Genomic DNA, 14,334 nt, shown 5'->3' on the forward strand with positions numbered 1-14,334 from the left:
AAACCAAAGATCCCTTCTAGAAGGAAATATTTGCAAACCACATATCTGACAAAAGATTTACATCTAGAATAAATAATCTCAAAACTGGAGAATTAAAAAAATACAAAAAATCCAATTAGAAAATGAGCAAAAGACATGAACAGACATTTCACTAAAGAATATATACCGATGGCAAATAAGAACATGAAAATCTGTTCACTATAATTAACCATTAGGGAAATACAAATTAAATATCGCTACACACCTATTAGAATAGCTAAAAAGAAAAAATAGTAGTGATATCAAATGTTGGCAAGGATGCCTAGCAGCTGGATTACTTGAACATTGCTGGTGGGAATGCAAATGATACAGTCACTCTGGAAAATAGTTTGACAGTTTCTTATAAAGCTACATATATACTTACCTAATAACACAGCAATGACAAACCTGGACATTTATCCCAGAGAAATGAAAAATTATGTCCACACAAAAATGTGTACACAAATGTTCATAAACATTTTATTTGTAATAACCTCACCTTGGAAACAGCCCATATATCCTTTGGTGGGCGAACGATGGTTCATTCATACCTAGGACCACTACTCAGAAAAGAATTAACTAGTGGTACATGCAACAACTTGAATGAATCTCAAGGAAGTTATGCCAAACAATAACCAAAAAAGCCAGGCTCAAGAGGTGACATATTATGTGGTCCCATTTATGTAACATTCCTGAAATGACAAAATTATAGAACAGATTACTAGTTGCCTGGTATCAGGCAGTGGGAGGAAGGGCAGGAAATGGGTATGGCTAGAGAAGGGTAGCACGAGGGATCTTTGTGGTGAAGGAACCGTGATGTATCTTGATTATGACGGTGATTACACAAATCTACACATGTGATAAAATTATATAGAACTAGATACATGCACGCACACATACACAAGTGCATATAAAACTCGTGAGAACTAGGGCATCTGGGTGGCTCAGTGGGTTAAGCCTCTGCCTTCAGCTCAGGTCATGGTCTCACTCCTGGGATGGAGTCATGCATTAGGCTCTCTGCTCGGCAGGGAGCCTGCTTCCTCCTCCTCCTCTCTCTCTCTCTCTGTTTGCCTCTCTGCCTGCTTGTGATCTCTCTTTGTCAAATAAATAAAATCTTAAAAAAAAAAAAAAAGAACTCGTGAGAACTGAACATCGTCTATGGAATGTGCCAATGTAAATTTCCTGGCTCTGATATTGTACTATCATTATGTAAGATGTTACTATTGGGGAAAGTAGATGAAGGGAACACAAGATTCTCTGTACTATTTTTGCAACTTCTGGTGAATCTAGAGTTATTTTGAAATAAGTATAAAAATAAAAATACTAGCTCAGAGGAGCCACTTATGTACTATAAAAGTATCTCTTAAAACGGGTAATTCCTTCTGTCCTTTCAGTTCCAGTTTCTGAAGGAGCCAAAGTCTACTGTGTGAAGCTTCCTTATCTTTTCTATCAACACAAACCAAAACATATGGGTTTATGTTTCTTTGGACTGAAGGGGGAAGCTGTCTTGTTGCTTTTTGTTTATTTGTTTACAAGTATACATAACACATGCATTATTTTGAAACTTGTTTCTAGCCCTTATGGATATTCCCTGGACATGGCTCTGATGTCAGGTCCACTTGTAAACATAGGTCTGACTGATGATGCTTAATGGCTGCAGTGTTTTGGGCACCATAGCTAAGCCACTGGTTATTCAATTGTTCTTTTATTGATTGACTTTGAGGTTGTCTTGAGTTTTCTGTCTCTAGCAATTGTAATGCCTCTGCTTTTATTTCAGGAAGGCCGGATCCCCCACCAGTGATTTTCAAACTTTATGTTAGTAGTGGAAATTTCTTTTCAGATTAAATCTTACCACAACACTCGATAAGTAAAACAGAAAGATCTGTTTTATTGGGTTATTGGGTAATTGGGGTCGGGGAGCTTGGATCCCCTGCAGCATCTTTGAACCATTAGTGTTTAGGAAACAAAAACTTTACCAACTCGATTCCCACTATTCTAGAAGAAATGAAGTAAATATGCAGGCACACTCTCCGTGCCCTAAACACAATGGGCAAGTTCTCACTTGGGTGCCTTCACTTGAACTGTTTCTTCCACCCAGAATGCTTCCCCAGGTTGACGATTCCTGTAGGTCTTTGAACACTCCTCACTTTATTCTTAGTATCCAGATACCGTCCCCGAACCTGCATGTGTGTCAAGTTATCTCTAGGTTCGCACACTGCAAACACTGATCAGGTTTGTCTTCTCCACGTCAGCATGTCACATCTGCGTCCAAACCCTGTCACAGGTTCCTGAGCTCAGGGACCACACCATACAGATACATAGTTCCCAACCTGCCTAGCAGAGCTCTCTGCATGTAGCCAGGACTCGGGGACATAGCTCTCACTCCCCTGAGTGCCTGGGGCATATGCCTACCTCCTGTTTCATTTTTTTTCCCTTAAACTTGAAGCCAAATTCATAGAGTCTAATGAAACCACAAAAAACTGGATTAGAAGTGATGAACACTGATGTTGATGAGGCTGCTTCCCAGCAATTATTTAAACTCTGCTTCTCAAGAAGTGCCACGGTTTGGCCAAATGGGGTCTACATCTGTCCAGCCCGAGCAGTGGCAACCAGCGTTCGCACAACCTTGGCAAGGAAAGCAAAGCCTTTTACAGGAATCAGTTTGATGAAGACGTAGGGCTTAAAAATTGCACTTCAGTGGCTGAGTAAACAAATGCTAAGAAGTCAACATTACCAGCTCCGAAGCAGGAAGTAGACACTTGAGCAGAGGCAATGAGGGAAAATCCGACATCAAACACAGGAGCATCCCTAGGATGTGGTAGAGAAAAACTAGGATGAGGGCCCCTTGATGGCCTCTGACACACCAGAGCAGTCCCCCCGTCCTGAGGATAAAGGGGGTTCGATGCCGGAACCCAGTAGGGATTGCCACATGGCGGAGTCTGAATATTGTTCTCATTAATACAGGTGAGTTTGGCTATCTTTGGCCAATCCCTTTGTGACCTTCATTAATTTCCAGTCTGGGTGGAATATTTGAACAGGGTGGACCCAGGCAACTCTTCCAGAGTGGACAGAGCCCAGTAAGGAGCCTCTCACACAGCCATTCTTTAATGGCTGCACTTTTGCCCTTGTGTCTGTTGTAGTTGCCTATCTCTAAATGTGGGCATTAGAAAGAGAGCATGCCGGGGTGGGGGTGCGGGGGAGAAGAAGAGGAAAGAGAATTCTAAGCCGACTCCCCACTGGGCGTGGAGCCCTCTGCCGAGCCATGCAGGGCTCCATCTCACAACCCTGAGATCATGACCTGAGCCCAAGTCAAGAGTCGCGTGCTTCACTGACTGACTGAGCCAGGGGGGCCTCCAAACAACTCTCACTCACCACTTTTTGTTAGGCAGCTCATTCACATTATCTGTGGTTCCTACAGGTGTCCTGAAGGGTGGTCAACTGTTCGTTCATTATGTTAAAGAACGACACTAAAGCTTAGAAAGGCGAGGCCAGCGGGGCTGGTATTTCGGCTGGGAAACTACAGAGCTGGGCTCCACCCACCTTGGAAGTTCACATTTTGTAGCCTCCAGTCCCTCATGAAAATCCGTGTGCAGCCTTCCTTCTCCGTGCCCTTAGGGCCTATAGGCTGGCTAATCTCAGGAGCTGCTCCTGAGATTAGCCAAATTGTTTCTTAACACAAACAGCAGCTATTTCCTGTAAGGTAGCTTCTTGGTGAAGAGATTTGGAAACTCCTGTGGGAAGGGACATGTCTCAGCAGAGCACAAGCCCTCCAGATGGCCACGTATGAAAGCAGCTCTGAGTGCTCCCTCAGAGACGGCCAAGGGAGCCTTGACTCACCAGAAGGGAGTCTTAAGAATAGTCCCCATTTTTGCCTTGCAACTCCCCTCCTCCCCACCCGCCCCTACATTATCTAGTTTAATCCCTATTTTCCGCACAGTCCTCGAGAGGCATCAAGGCCACACAGCTCCTAAAGAGCAGGGCCACTCAGGCTCAGGTGTTCTGAGTGTGATGTCCCTAGACATCATGCAAACGGTTTACACAGTCAAAAGGAAAGAGCGTGGGCTTTGGAGTCAGAACAGAGTTCAGCCTTGGCTCCACCAGATGTGAGCTGTGTGGCCTCAGGCTTGTTAGTACACCTCTCTGAGCCTGAGATGCCTCATCTATAAAGTGAGCAGGAAGTGCACAGAATGGCCCAATGCAAAGCCCAGGGGACAGTAATATGCTGAGTCAATGATAATCATTCTTTTTAGGACCTTCACGACCTCTTGATATTTTTGAGTTCCCAAAAGGTGTAACCATACGGAAGAAATAGCAAATCTTATTTGCTGACTTCAGCCCCAGCCTTAGGGAGGTCTGTAAACTCGGCCACGTTACTTACACGCTTAGCCTTTAAGTTCCTCACTTTAAAACCAGACTGTTGTGCGAGGATCAGTGAGCTGATGCACGTGAGAGTGCCATGTCACGTGGGAAAGCCTGCCTCGATGTGCAGCTGTGGGGGATATTTGGAAGTGCGGGGTCAGTCTGGAGCCTATAGCAGTTCACAGCTCCAACACTATTGATCAGAGTACTAATCACAGGTTCTAGAAAGCGCATGGCAGAATCTTGCTGGAGCTGTAAAGAAACTTTGCCTTGGGTGCCTTGGTGGCTCAGTGGGTTAAAGCCTCTGCCTTCAGTTCAGGTCATGTTGCCAGAGTCCTGGGATCGAGTCCCACATCAGGCTCTCTGCTCAGCAGGGACCCTGCTTCCTCCTCTCTCTCTGTCTGCCTCTCTGCCTACTTGTGATCTCTGTCTGTCAAATAAATAAATAAAATCTAAAAAAAAAAAAGAAATTTTGCCTTAAATTCTACATCTAGTCGTGTGTGTATATATGTAAATAGACATGTAAATTTTCTAGGTGAGTATAATAATACATTCTATGATGATATCAGTCTAATTATACATCACGTAAATCCAGCAAGAGGCTTGTTCTTTTGTTTTGAAGCCCTTTCGAGCACTGCCCTCAGGCCCGTCTGGGAGTAAGTCCTGCTGTCTATGCTGATTGACAAAAATAAACCATGACACTGTAAGCTGGTTCACCAGACACCCAGATGGAGCCCCAAGGTCACAGCTAGCCCCGAAGGCAGCATGCCCCTGAACAGGAGACCTCCAATCGCCATGATTGGTAGGAACGCATTCACAAACATGAGCTCCCTCTGAGATAAATGGAAGACAAATATGAAAAAGCCATTTGCAAATTTCCCCAGACAAATCAGGTCAGGAATAGGCCCCGCAGAGCAGAAAGCACCTTTGAGGTTGTTGGCAGCTGCTGGTGGCAACCGTCTCTGATGGGTGGTCTGGTAGCCCAGCTCCACCTGGAGGGGAGCCTCGCAGAGCCTGTTCCCTCCGAAGGATGCCTTCGCCCTTCCACCCGCTTCCATCAGCTAACACGGCGTTCTTACCGGTCATCTGTTTGCCGCACATTCTCCATCGTGTTTTACTAGAGGATTCTCTTCGCACCATACTTTGCCAGTATGGCCTGGCATACAGAACAGTTTCACCCGAGAGAAGTCAATATAGTGTTTTAGAATGCAAATAAATGCAAGAGGGGAAAACCCAGATTGTTTTACCGAGCAACTGGCCGAGTGGATATAGTTAGCAGCTATCGGGTCCTTGAAAAATGAAAATTAATTAAATTCAATTGGACGAATGACAGTAATCACTTCAAATAGGATAATGCGATAAATAACCCCTTACATAAGGAAAGGAATCATTTCAGTGCTACAGATGCCTTATTTCAAGGAAGGCTGAAATGAGTTTTTGATGCAAATGGCGTTCATGAAAGTAAAGTGCTGCACTGAAGACCCCTTGGGTGAGACTCCCTCTTCTGGACACTGGGCTTGTTCTCACATCCCAGCCAGCTGGGGTGTTTGGGTCCCCAGAGGTTTATACTTCTCTGAGTAGTCAGTTCCTGTTGCGGCAGTAACAAATTACTATAAACCTATTACCCACACCGATTTTTGCTCTCTTTTGCTTCTGAGATCAGAAGTCCTGATTACGAGCCTCACTGGGCTAAAATCAAGGCAAAGCTATGCTCCTTTTGGAAACCTTGGGGGAAAATCGTTTCCTGGTGTCTTCCAGCTTCTAGAAGCCATCTACATTTCTGGTTCCTGTCCCCCCCTCCCCCCTCTGTTTTCAAAGCCAGCAACTTAACAGCTTCAAATCTCTCACTAACTCTGACCCCTGCTTCCAGTTTAGACCACGCACATCGAGGGTACACATATCTGCTCAAACCCACAGGAAGCCCAACAGTAGGAGCAAACCCGAGGATAAAGCACAGACCGTGCGTGATTATGACGTGCCAGTGTAGCTTCATCAATGGTCACAAACGTACCAGCCTGGGGCAAGGTGTGGTAGTGGGGGAAGCTATGCATATCTGAGCTAAGGGAATAAATGGGAAATCTCTGTACATTCTGCTCAATTTTGCTGTGAACCTAAAGCTGCTTTAAATAAATAAAAATAAGTGAATTAAGTCTTGTAAGGAAAAAATTATCTGAGCAATGTTCCTGTAAGGGTTTATTTGCATTTAACTGTTAGCTCCTTGGGAGAGGAGACCTGACAATTCGACTTTCTATCTCGGGAGCAGCACTAATGCCTGCCCGGGGTGGGAGCTAAACCCATGAATAAGGACCAGAGGGTGAGCCGGTGGTCCTGAAGTTTCGCCCCGCCCCCGCACCCCCTCAGTGACAGTGAATCTTTTCGCAATGTGACCCCCAAGCAGTGCTGGAGCCGCGAGCGGCCAGCAGAGGGCACTGTGCAGACGTGGTAGCCCAGGTCTTGCCGGGCCTACTCCCATCCCCCAACACCCTACTCCACCACACCCCGCCCCCCTCGCCCCGCCCCGCCCCGCCGCCCACACAGACCTAGCAATGCCCAGAGCAGGTGCTCAGCGTGAAGCCAGGGATGGAGAAATGTCTTTTTGAACTCAACTGGTTTCCTTCTCTTGAGACAAAGTAACACAGATACTATTTTTCGGAAAGCAGTGGAGAATGAGGTTTGCCTCTTGCAAATCACTAATTGTGGTTTTCTTGCTCTGACTTAAAATGTCCTTCCGCTACAGCAGATGTCAGGAGGCAGGGGGGAAACGTGAGTATGGGCAATCCCGGATCTCTTATTAGAGGCATAGGTTTTGTTTCTTCTGAGGCTCCTTTTTGTTTTCTGTGTGCTGGAAATCAAAGGCTTTCTCTGAGGGGTCTGTTCTGAAGACTCAAGATAGTGTACAGAAAAGGTAAGTCCACGATCTTATGCCCTTTGCATTCATTTTGGTCTTACACTCTTTACACCCTTTACACTCTTACAAGTTATTGAAGACTCAAAAAGCTTTGTTTATGCAGATTCTATCAATCAATATTTACCACATTAAAAACTAAAATTTACTTTTCAATTAAAATTCTCATTAAAATATTCATTTCATTAGGAAATAAGCCCACCACACACTTTAAAAACATGTTTTAAAAAAATAAATTTTACAAACTATGTTTTTATGAAAAAAGCTGTATTTCAAAATAAAAAAAAGCCTAGATGAGTGACATTGTTTCCCATTTTTGCAAATCTCTTTAATATCTGACATTTACTTATATGTCCTCATTCAGACTGTTGTGGTATCACACTCACACCTCATGTAGCTTCTAGAAAGCTCTTCCGTACAATCATGAAAGAACGAGAGTGAAAAATGCAAATAACATCTTAGTGTTCTATGAAAATCCTTTTGATCTCAAACTCAGTAAGTGGTAGTGATTACATTGTTATCTGAGTGAGTTCTTTCCAAATTTCTGGGCAGCCACACCAGCCTGTAACATGGGATGCTCCAGGAGGTGACTTGGTCCTTGGAGAAAGGATCTGACAAGAGGCTACGAGGCTTATCACTCAGCATGCAAAGAACCCAACAAGAGCTGGACTAATCCATGAGATGAGTCACATGTTGGCCCGTTGGACAAGCCTGAGCTCACCGGCCTTCTAATGCATGCCAAGGTGATTATCTGTCTTAAACATACAAAATCAAGAAGTCCCTGAGTGCACCTGGTTAACCAAACCCTTTATTTCAAATTTACATAAAGTCTCTCTTGCAGTGACTTCCAAACTGTTTCGTTTCCTTCCTGCTTTTGATGATGAGACGCATTAACTGTGTTTCCATCTCCTCCCCAGCAGGCATCCAAGCCTGATGAGTCCCTGTTAACAAACTGCTGCTTCCTGCAGAGACCTATGAGACTTCCCTGGGCCTTAATTTCCCCACATCTGTCCAGGTTGGCACAGGGCTTCCCCGTTGTCTTCGGGGTGGGGGGTGCTACCAGCCAGCAGGGCCAGAGCTGCGACAGTGTCCATGGGTCTCTGTCAGATTCCTTCTTCCTCCCCTTCCACTCTCCTCCTCAGCCACTCCCTCCTGGCCATCCATTTCAGAGCCCCCTCTTCTTGAACCTTTAGAGGCTCAGCCCTCTTTGTGGCCTTCATTTCTCCGGAGTTTCCTCCGTCTGCCCTACCCGAATCCTCCATACTCCGACTGCTCGCTCCCCATCCATCTAGACCCTGCTTCCCTCCTCTCTCCTTCATGCATTGCACATTGCAGCTTCCCATGCCAGGGCCATGCTGGATTCTCAGCACATGATTCAGAAACAATCTACAAAGTCAGTGGCATTTGGACTCACTTTCCTGATGAGAAAAATAAGGCAGAGAAGAAGCTTGCCCAGGTTCCTATAGCCAGTTACTGCTGGGACCAGGGAGTCACCTTGTGGCTGCCCAGCTTTCCATCACATCACTGATGTCTCTTCTAAGAAGCTTCTTCATTTGACGTGGTCCATGTTCACTCTCTTTCCCATGCACCACCTTTGCTAGGTCTCTGCACACACACCCTCTATGAGGTGCCTTCTGGACACATCTTCAAGGAGACTACAAATTCACCAGGTACCAGTGATGCACCAGGGACCGCTCTCATCCCCAGGGAAAGGGAAGTGAGCAAGCGTTGTCTCATGGAGCTGTCACTCTCTCCTTTCTGCACTGACAGTAGGTCTCGGTCAGGATCCTTTGCTTCTGCCTTTAGCCCAGAAACACTTTCATCTTAGGCACAAAGTTTAGCAAACCCCTCCCAGGCTTTCTTCTTGCAAAGGTCACTCTGCATGCAGTGCACTATTTAGTTCCCACCCTTTAAGGGTGGTTGGCTATCCTTCAACCACTTTGCTTTTCCTCACTCCTACCCTCTGTACCACTTCGGGGCACCTGTCCTTTCTGGAACCTCCCCTGTGCTCATAGGAAGCCTGGCTTCCCACTGTCTGCAGCAAGCTGAAAGCTGCCACAGTGGGGATGGCTCTAGGAGCTGCAGGGTGATGGCACCCTAGAGTCCACTGAGATGCCCTCGCCCGTGAGGCCAAGGACAGGCCAGAGGCCCCCCCGAGGACTAGTCCTGAGTAAGGATGAGCCACGTTAGGGAAGCCGAAACCAAGATTAGGTGCCTCATTCATTCCCAGTCATTCATTCAAAATCTGTTTGGAGTGGCTTCTTTGCTTCTGGGGCTCTTCTTGGCATGGGCCGCAGCCCTGAATGAAACCAATGAACTTGCCCTAGTGGAGTCAGCAATATATTGGGAAAGACAAGCCACACACAAATAAATGTGTATGGTAACATCACGTGGTGATAAGTATTGGAAAGAGGAATCAAGCAGTGTCGGGGATGGGCCTGATGGAAGGGAGGAGTAGGTGCCATTTTAGATCGAATAGTTAGAGAAGAGCCTTCTGGGAGGGGCAGCATTTAAGTGAAGTAATAAATGAAGTAAGAGAATGGTCCAAGCCAATACCTGAGGGACAGATTTCCAGACAGAGGAAACAGCTTTGCAAAGGCCCTAAGATGGGCGTGTGCTTGTGGGTTTTGAGTAGAAGCAGGAAGCCAGCATTGGTGGAAGGAGTGAGAGAGGAAGAGTGTAAGGGGTGAGGTGGAGACAGCCGGAGCTTCAGTCATGAGGGAGCTCACAGGCCATGATAAGCTGTTGGGATTCGAACCCAGGACTTCTGATTCCAGATATAGAGCTCTCTACGTTGTACCACACTGCTTCTTGAAGAGTTTTCCTAAGAGATAGTCCGGGTTGAAGGTCAGCAAAAGTGATCGTTTGGACTGTCTTGATATTTGCTTTCCTTCAGGTCGCTGGCAAGCCAACCAACAACCAGAGGGAAGGTCATGTACAAGATCATGAATACAAAGGACAAACGTCCTGACATCTCCCTTATTCTTCCCGTAGAGTTTCCCCAGGTTCTGAGTTCACAAAGCCTATGAGGAGAGAGGAGTCTGCTGTAAGGAGAGCCCAGGACCGCTGGGCCAAGGAGGAGCAGTTCGCCTCAGATGTATTGCTGCATCTGCAGAAAGAACTGTGTCACCCTCGAAATTTCTGCTGAGGCCCTAATCCCCAGTGGGACTATATTTGGAGATGGGGCCTTTGGGGAGGGGATTAAGGTCATAAGGGTAGGGCCCTAATCTGATAGGACTGGTATCCTCACAACAAGAAGAAGAGGCACCAGAGAGAGTTCTCTGTCTCTGTCTCACTATCTTTCTGAAAGGCCATTGCAGGACACAGGGGGGCAGTAGTTCTCTGCAAGTCTGGAAGAGAGGCCTCCTCAGTAACCAACCCCAAAGGCACCTTGATCTTGGACTTCTAGCCTCCAAAACTGTGAAAAAATAAATGTCTACGTTTGAAGCTACACAGTCTGTAGTATTTTGTTATGGGAGTCTGAGCAGACTAACGTATACCCCAATGAGTTCTGTTTTCTTTCGCATCACTGGACCTCAAGCAAGCCAGGCCACGGCCTACCTCACCATCAGATTCGAGAGGGGCATTCCCTCTGACTCCCAGGAAAGGCAGTTTTGCTTGCAGAAGAGCTGAGGAGGGGATAATTCGGAATCCAAAATGCCCTAACTTGTTTCTGCTTTTGTATCTTCATCTGTAAAATGGAGATGATCCTACCAATGCCGTGGGGGAAATCGTAGGTACAAAATTCAACTGAATAAATAGTTGCTGACATTATTCATGCAAAGTGTTGTATTGGCAAGAATATAAGGATACACATGTACGATCTATTATAGGAAATTTTTCTCAGTAATAATGTATGTGTAGAAAATAGTTGTGAAAGCATTTGGGAGTGTCAGATTTTTAGATGAGGAGGGCTTTTTTCCTATAAAGTTAATAATCTTGTTATTTGTTGAATGTAAATGCACTGATTTTTGTAATCATTACTGCCTTCTAAGTATTGTCTCTTAAAGTGGTAAAATATTTACAAGACTCTAATACATTTGTGAATTTAATTAAACATTTAGAAGTATTGAAATAGGTTTGCAATGTTTAAGTATTAAGAAAAAAATACCTTAGCATATATATTACTTATTATACTTATATATTTGTTATACCTTATTATATATTATTATATTTATATATTTTGATTTATTAGTTATGTACATAGTCTAGGACTATTTGGGAGGCTGTTGATTATTTGATGTCCAAGGCAATGCTAATAAGCTTAATAAATGTATATATAAGATTACAGCACTATGCACTGCCCCAAGGTAACAAAACAATGGGAAGAAGTTGGGGGGGGGCTGTTAACAGTGTGGAGTAGGGGGTGTGCAGAGAGACCCCGAAGCAGCTGCCAGACATCTGAGAGATAATGACAGAGGGAAGGATAGGGGGAGCCTTGCTGTAGCCAAAGAAAATAAATCCTCTTGGGCACTTTCGTGAAGGGATGTAATAACGATTCTAATTGCTTCATTACTCCTGCCGGTGTTTATGTGAGTGTGCCTTCCCTGCTGGAGCCGGACCACACAAGCCCCTGACTCCACATAGGTTACAGGAATGAATGTGCACGGGAAATGCACGGAATTATTCAAATGAAGCAGTTTTCTCTGGAGTATTATCCAAATAGCCCAAAGGCTTCCCTTCTGGTAAGTACAAATCGACTAAACTTAAGATGTCTGCAAAGTGACTTGTCCAAGTCCAAGTTGTCCAAAGTAACCTGCAGATGGAGGATGGTGGTGTTTAGGGAAGAACATCTCAGGGAGGCCTACCCTATATGAGTACTTTGCTAGGTACTTTTACATACATTGTCCTATGTCATCTTCACAGCCCCCCGAGACAGAGCTCAATATTTTCAGGCTTACCGACTAGCAAATAAAAGCTTCGAGGGAGTGCCTTCCGTGCCTGAGGACTCCCGACCGAGAGTTCAGACACAGGCTCCCAGGCTGCGAGCCCCCAGCCTCCCTGTTGCTCCAAACTGCTTCCCCAAACCACAGCCTTGAGTCTTGTTTGTGACCCACCATGCTGTGGGGGCTGCATTTCTTGCGGCCTTGTGGCAAAATGGAACAAACCACCACAAAGGTTAGGTAAAACCCCTAACCTTCAGTTTAAGCTTGTGAATGTCAACCCTCCCCTAAAGAACAGGCGGTCAGGACTGAGTTCAACCAGGTTTTGGGTTATTTTTGATTTCTAGCACACATCTCTGATCGTCTAACCTTTATCTTTTGAGATTCTGGCTTTGTTCCCATATTTCTGGAAGTAACAAAGTATATTTACGTAAGAAACTGTTTATAGATGTCTACATTTGAGAGGTGAAGGAGACCCAGACTTGCTTTGATTTACGATGAATTTGGCTTCCATGACCTCACTTCTTACGCAAAGGACAAAAGTTCTTTTATCTGACAGGATCTGGGGGACCCGCCTAGAGCAGGTCCAGGAGGCTTGCTTCTCCCTCATCACAAGGGCCAGCGCCGTCTTCTGGACTCCCTTCTGCCCAGAGCTGCATTACGCCCAGCATAATCACTGCGTTCTTTTTTTTTTTTTTTTTTTAAGAATTTTTATTTATTTATCAGAGAGAGAGAGGGCAAGAGAGCAAGCACAGGCAGACAGAATGGCAAGCAGAGGCAGAGGGAGAAGCAGGCTCCCTGCCAAGCAAGGAGCCCAATGCGGGACTCGATCCCAGGACGCTGGGATCATGACCTGAGCCGAAGGCAGCTGCTTAACCAACTGAGCCACCCAGGCGTCCCCACTGTGTTCTTTTAAGTAGGAACTTGAGTATGTGTTTTCAGAACCCTCAAAATAACAAAATTCAACTATGAAGAACTAATTAGAGACCGACTCATAATTAATTAAAAGTAAATAATTAATAAAAGATCAGCTTACACAAAGCATCTAGTAGTTCATGACAACTTGCATTTCTGCAGGGTTTTATAGATTCCGAGAGGACTGACATGCGCTTTCATATTTTATTTTGTCCTCACCACTACTTTGCAAGATGGGGCACGTATGTCACTTCCATGTTACAGATGAGAAAACTAAGGCAAAGACATCAAAGTCCTTTGCCCAAGGTCACGTGGATGGAAAGTATCAGAACTGAGGCTGGGTTTCAGCTCATTTGACTCAGTGTTACAACACTTTATCCTTTATAAGCATGTTTCTTCTTCAGATTTGTATTTTCCTTTGACGTAGAACTTACAGACTCAGGAGCTGCTTTGGCATATATTCAAATCTGAAATGGAGAACCATTTCTAAAAAAATGATTCAACTTTTCCCAAAGAGGGCAGTTGGGGGTCGGCAACATTCTGAAAAGAGTATCTGAATTTATACACCATGAGGAGCATTAGCAAAGCTTTTAAAAAACACAGTTAATCAAGTATGACTACAAGTACATTCAATAAAAATTTCCAGGTGTGGGTTAGTTTATTTGTTTGTTTATTTTAAAAGCTGAAGAGTTGATTTCAGCCCAAACTAAAAAGCACAAGTTTAAATGTGGATATTAGGCAATCTGAGAACTGGTGAGGAGAGTCACTGATTTGCAAAGTGAGTGGCTCCTGTGCTCAAAGGCTTACACCATTTCATGGGGGTGTCTGGGTGGCTCAGTGGGTTAAGGTCTGTGAACTCAGACACTTGGGTCATGATTCCGGGGTTCTGGGATCGAGTCCTGTATTAGGCTCCTTGCCGGGGGAGGGGGGTACGGTAGTCTGCTTCTTCGTCTCCCTCTGCAACTGCCCCCCACCCCCCCACCCCGGCTCACACACTCTTTCTCAAATAAATAAATAAAATCTTAAAAAAAAAAAAAGAAAGAAAACCTAAAAAAAAGAAGATTCTAATTCTTAGAGTAGGGAGTAAGAACAGAAGTAACAGTTTTATTCTTCCTTAATTCAAACATTTTTGTTTGTTTGAAGGATCTTGTGAATAAAGAAAGCATCATCTTCATTTTAAGAAAATTAATTTACAGAAGACTTGAAGCACCTATCCCACAAGGCTAATAGGAAATTCCATCTTGGCCGTTATAC

General features: G+C 44.9%; 2 long non-coding RNA genes across 2 annotated transcripts; one reads left to right on the forward strand and one right to left on the reverse strand.

The window, feature by feature from the left end:
- Nucleotides 1-2,135: 2,135 nt before the first annotated feature.
- On the reverse strand, nt 2,136-6,286 carry LOC309848734. Its single transcript, XR_014303247.1, has 2 exons — nt 5,786-6,286; nt 2,136-2,826 (listed from the first exon to the last, which is right to left on the reverse strand). It is a non-coding gene; the product is annotated as an uncharacterized lncRNA (long non-coding RNA).
- A 639-nt stretch (nt 6,287-6,925) lies between these two features.
- Nucleotides 6,926-10,726, forward strand: LOC309848735. Its single transcript, XR_014303248.1, has 3 exons — nt 6,926-7,282; nt 7,835-8,025; nt 10,179-10,726. It is a non-coding gene; the product is annotated as an uncharacterized lncRNA (long non-coding RNA).
- Nucleotides 10,727-14,334: the final 3,608 nt, after the last annotated feature.

This window comes from Mustela nivalis (genome assembly GCF_964662115.1).
Source record: "Mustela nivalis genome assembly, chromosome: 15".
NCBI lineage: Eukaryota > Metazoa > Chordata > Mammalia > Carnivora > Mustelidae > Mustela > Mustela nivalis.